The sequence below is a fragment of the Micropterus salmoides genome, unplaced genomic scaffold (assembly GCF_014851395.1).
Source record: "Micropterus salmoides isolate LMB-PRFRI ecotype aquatic unplaced genomic scaffold, ASM1485139v1 Ms_hic_scaffold_9, whole genome shotgun sequence".
In the NCBI taxonomy this organism is placed as follows: domain Eukaryota; kingdom Metazoa; phylum Chordata; class Actinopteri; order Centrarchiformes; family Centrarchidae; genus Micropterus; species Micropterus salmoides.
Genome location: NW_024044681.1, coordinates 13,935,694 through 13,941,841, shown reverse-complemented (window position 1 = coordinate 13,941,841; position 6,148 = coordinate 13,935,694).

Sequence of the window (6,148 nt, the reverse complement as noted above, 5' to 3'; positions counted from 1 at the left end):
ATAGCTCAGAAATAGCAGTGTGCAGCATTGTGTTTACAGCTAAAAGCTAATGGAGCTATGCTAAATACTGTGTCCGGAATAAGTATTTTGAGTTTTCATTAGTTAGGAAGTTTCTGCACGGAGCCGAAGTCTGTCTCCTCTTCTTCAAAACAAACGGACCAGCTGATTACAACAGGTAATAAAGCCTGTTAAAATCATGTTCCTTTGACACTCCTTTGAGTGCTTCCAGCTGATCTGCAGCTCTTGTCCATTGGAAATGCTTTAATGACCTTCCAAACTGTTGCAATTTTATGTTTGTGTTTCTTTCTCTGCCATCATGTTTTTTTTTAAGAACTTGAAGGCTTTATCCAGTTTGTTATTAAATTTGTAACGAAAAGGCTGTTTTTATTGGTCAAACACATTGTTTTTCATTATAGTTCAATCGAATCTGATGTTCATATACATTTTGCTCATGGATCGTGGGTTACTGATGATGCCTATCCATTGCTTTGTATGGTATATACGTCAGCTGGTTAATTTGCCAAATATCTGCAGGTCTTGACCGCGGTGGAAACAAACACAACAATGAGCTGAAGAAACCTTTTTGTTTCTTGAAAAGTAGATCCTGGGACTAAAAGTATATCTATGTTTTCAGTTGTGTATGAACCTCCTTACATAATGAACTGTTGTGTTTTTATTACCTTAGAATGACCCTTTCCATCTACATACACCGCGGGTGCCCCTTACCTGGCCATGTTACTGCAGTAGCTGTAAGGGACAAACTACTCTACAGTGCGTGTTTTATCACTATGTTGAATACGTACACTAAATAAGCAGAAGAAGAAGTAGTATTAATACTTGTAGTAGTTGACTGGTTTATTAGAAAAAAGAGGAGAAGTGAAATTTGGACAAATGGAGGACCACATGTATTATTTAGCACAAGAGCCGACAGAGCGTGTCGGCCACTGTAGCTTCACCTGCCCGCTTGGAAAGGTAGGGGTGAGGGAGGGGTAATAGGCCTAATCATTGCACATAGGAAATTGCAGTGTCACAGTTTGCATTGGTTAAAATGAACACACACAATTATAGTTATGAAAGATATACAACAAAGCCTACACAGAACCCCCATAAGGTATGTGGTAAACAAGCATGAGGGAGGTTAAGAGGAATGACTGCCTATACAGGTCCTTATTACTGCGGAGCTGAAGGAGTTGGTGACTGAAGACACTTTGTGGTCCGATCAAGTAGTTCATGCAGAGGTGTGTAGTGTTATCCATAATTTTGAGCAGTTTGTGCAACAACCATGCGTCAGGATTAATATTATTGCTGCATTAATATGTATGTTGCATTTTACTGATGTAGATGTAAAGGACTGTGCTAGCTTTAACTTCTTTATATACTGTTGGGTCATTTAATCTACACAAGTGCATCATATTCTATAAGTCATATGTTTGTAGCATCACTGTCCTGTGAGAACCATGTGTCTCTAAAAAGTCAAGACATTTGTGTGTTTCAAGTTCTTGAGATATGCTGAATGAAGAATGGATTCTGAAGTTTAGACCACATAACCAAGAAGAGCCACATACTCACTCTTTGTGACCTGATTTTATTAAGTATGTCTAGCCTTTTCGAAGTGTTTTGGTCAAGCAAAATCTTTGCATCCACATCCTGCCAGTCCTTCGATGAATTCTGTTATTAAAACTCGTCAAAATATAGACTGACCTGAAAGTACACTTTCATTCATCAATAGGTGCAAAGGCGTCATTTTGTGTGGAAAAGTGGTGGGGACATAGGGGCTCAGATTAGGGATGTGAAGAGACACTTGGCTAGCGAGACATCACAATACGCGATATTAGGTTCATGAGAATGAGACGTAAACATCCTTAAACAGTGTTTTAAAAATATCCTCAATAACGAGATATAGGCGTGGGTACTGTGGGTACCTCCCCCAGGAAATTTTGATCACTAAACACTTAATTTCCTGCATTTTGGTTAATGTTTCTGCACCAATTTATGGTGGAAATGTTTTGATTTATTTCATAGGAAACACAAAATTCAGGTAGCTAGCATGTGACATTTCAAAATATATAAATATAATAGAAAGCAGTGCAGCTCTCAGGCAATCTGTGTTGCTTTCAGATCTGTTTCTCCCATAAATCAACTTTTTTCATGTAATATCATCTCTGCTGACATGTCCCCAGCGTCCCCAGTGTAAATGACACCTCTGAATGTTTTGTTTATGTCAGTGTCTATAAAGGAACCATTGCATACTAAGGTCATCACATTGTCAGATCTATATCTGGCACAATATGTCAGTCTCAGCCCTGCTGCTTTTGTTGTCTGCATGTTCTCCTTTTATTTGAGCCAGTCTCCTCCAACACGCTCTATATTGCCATGAGTATGATACAGTTTTTCTCATCACTTTGGCACAATCGTTGAATGACTTTAAAACTTATTAAACTATGTGACTATTTATATGAACATCAGGTCAGTTGCTCACATTACTATAGTCATTTATAATTGCTTTGGCACAAATTGCAGCAAGAAAGCCTTGTACATCAATATAGTTTGCATTCATTTGCTATTGAATTACATTACTCTCAAAAGCAATTATACACATGTTCATTGTGTAAATCCCTGCATGCTAAATAGAGCAAACAACAATCACAATATCCTGTCACACACATATTAGATACATAATAGTTATAATTGTTGTAAAAGTTGTCAGATGGAGAGACTTAGGCTAGATGGGGAACAATTCAATTTCCTCATGATTTAGAGCGACCAAACACAACTGCTGTCCAATTTAGCTGACAGGTGAAACTCATAACCAATCGGTTCTCAAACACGTTTATGTTGCAAGGGTAAGACTGAATGTTACGGCTGTGGGATATGGAGCATGCAGTAGAGAGAGTCTGCCTGTGCAAGAGGAAGTGGCACTGGAGCGTGGGGTGGTATGGTGAGGGGGAGAGGGGGGCACAGAGGATGAGGAAGAGCCAGAGAAAGGCAAAGACATGGAGAAATCTCAAATGAGATACACACAACAATTATAGACCATATAATCAGCCATGGCCTAAATATGACCCGTCCACGTTGTCGTCACTAGTCCAGACATTCAGGAGAGAAAACAGGTATGTAATCAAATATTGTACTGCAAAATGCCTTCACTGGTATTCCAGTAAACTTAACCAGTGTCTCAGAATATATCTATAATACACACATGTATTTTCTGTCTAGGATTGAGCGTCTGCCCCGTGGTGGTGGCAGGAGATCAGTGTTTACTGCTCAACAAGAAGCTGAAATTTGTAATATGGTCGTAGCAAACAATGCTATTACACTAAATGATATTCAAGTCACACAAGATGACGGCATATTTTAAAATGTCCACACCATTAGCCTCTCCACAATTGATCGAGTACTGAAGAGAAATCACATTGCAATGAAGAAACTCTACGATGTACCTTTTGAGAGGACTCGTGAGAAAGTAAAGGAGATGAGGTACCAGTATGTACAGGTAAGTCTACACTACACAGTGCTGTAATCTCCTTGTCTTTCAGTATTGACAAGTACAACCTGTATATGACGAATGTGTTGCACAGTGTGGGACATGTATAACTGTTTGATTCCTGGCCAGCAGGTACTTTTGCGAGACATGAGAGCAAGGGTGGTGGTGACCACAGACCACTTCTCAGTTCCTATGCTTCCTGGCTGATGTTTTGGTCACTTTTGAATGCTGGCGGTGCTTTCACTCTAGTGGTAGCATGACACGGAGTCTACAACCCACACAAGTGGCTCAGGTAGTGCAGCTCATCCAGGATGGCACATCAATGCGAGCTGTGGCAAGAAGGTTTGCTGTGTCTGTCAGCGTAGTGTCCAGAGCACGGAGGCGCTACCAGGAGACAGGCCAGTACATCAGGAGACGTGGAGGAGGCCGTAGGAGGGCAACAACCCAGCAGCAGGACCGCTACATCCGCCTTTGTGCAAGGAGGAGCAGGAGGAGCACTGCCAGAGCCCTGCAAAATGACCTGCATGTCTCTGCTCAAACGGTCAGAAACATAGTGGTATGAGGGCCCGACGTCCACAGGTGGGGGTTGTGCTTACAGCCCAACACCGTGCAGGACGTTTGGCATTTGCCAGAGAACATCAAGATTGGCAAATTCGCCACCGGCGCCCTGTGCTCTTCACAGATAAAAGCAGGTTCACACTGAGCACATGTGACAGACGTGACAGAGTCTGGAGACGCCGTGGAGAACGTTCTGCTGCCTGCAACATCCTCCAGCATGACCAGTTTGGCGGTGGGTCAGTAATGGTGTGGGGTGGCATTTCTTTGGGGGGCCGCACAGCCCTCCATGTGCTCGCCAGAGGTAGTAGCCTGACTGCCATTAGGTACCGAGATGAGAGCCTCAGACCCCTTGTGAGACCATCTGCTGGTGCGGTTGGCCCTGGGTTCCTCCTAATGAAAGACAATGCTAGACCTCATGTGGCTGGAGTGTGTCAGCAGTTCCTGCAAGAGGAAGGCATTGATGCTATGGACTGGCCCGCCCGTTCCCCAGACCTGAATCCAATGGAGCACATCTGGGACATCATGTCTCGCTCCACACACACCACTGAGCCTCATTTTGACTTGTTTTAAGGACATTACATCAGAGTTGGATCAGCATGTAGTGTGCTTTTCCATTTTGAGTGTGATTCCAAATCCAGACCTCCATGGGTTGATAAATTTGATTTACATTGATAATTTTTGTGTGATTTTGTTATCAGCACATTCAACTATGTAAAGAAATGAGTATTTAATGAGATTATTTCATTCATTTCAGATCTAGGATGTGTTATTTTAGTGTTCCCTTTATTTTTTTTTTAGCAGTGTATTATTGGTCACAGAGCAAATGTTGATGTGCCAGCCAGCGTAGAGGGAGCATTACAAAGTGTGCTGCCAAATGTGAGGATGGTGTATTCAGCCTCATTCCCATCATTGGGTCCTATAACACCCAAACATCTCTTCAACTGCCTGTAAAATCTTTACAGGGTCTTTATTTTCTTATTCCTGCAAATGAGAGGGGTTTGATAAGAAATGACTTGCCAACGTATGTTTCCATCGTTCAAATATAGTTAGGGAATGGTTTGCTGCCCATCCACGTTGAGAAATTCTTTTCTGCATGGAGATGGAAAGTTGAGGGAGCTGGGGAACTAGCTCTTCATAAAGCAGATCTAGTGGATTTCAGTGGATTTATAAGGAAGTTAGTGCCTGTGTTATAGTGTAACCATTACAGGATTGTCATTATTAAGTGTTTAGACCATATTAGAATTGTTCTGCCTATTATAAATTAAAATAGATGATATGCTGAGCCAGTTTGTTTGCAAAACATCTTGAATCAAAATGCAAGGTTGTGTGGGTTGGATATTGTCACTGATGTCACAATTCGATTCTTGATGAAAGAAGTACAGAAAGCAAAACTGTTCTAAGTATGAAATTGTATAAAGTGCAGATTATAGATTACATTTTTCTTAACAGTTTCTGGTTAATAATTGCGAACCCAAATAGGAAACAAGGTAACAATTCACATCAGTTTTTCGACCATCATGAAAGAAACCTTTTTTTTGTACGCTATTGTCAAGGCACAGGTAGGTAAGCAGACAGACAAGTTCTGGTCCAGGTTAAGGTTTGGTTAAGGTTTGGGTGACAAGCTTAAAAGCAAAAACACAACACACGAAAGCAACTTTGTAACTTGGATGATCTGACGTGGAAAAATTTAAGTGGATTGTTAATTGGAGTGTGTGACTATCGAGGGAATGATATGCAAGTGAGAAGGTGGGCAGGAAAAGCCAGGAAACCGAAGGGCACATGAGGTAAGTGGGAACAAGAGTGCAGATGGGTGGGGCAGTCAGGTGATGGGGACAGGAGGGAAAGTCTGAGGGCATCTGCTGGATGGATGGGAAATGGCAATAAAGGGGAACAGGGGATGTGGCTGTAGAGGAGGGAGAGACTATCTATGGCATGCTATAATAACTGGTAGCCATGTGGGTTTAACAAGTAACATAACATTTTGCACAAATGTACACATTCATAGGTGAAATATTTATTTCTGGATTTTAAGAATCACAGAAGAATTAACTGATAAATGTGATTAATTCGATATTTTTAGCCCAGCCCTAAAAAGGGGTCATTCTG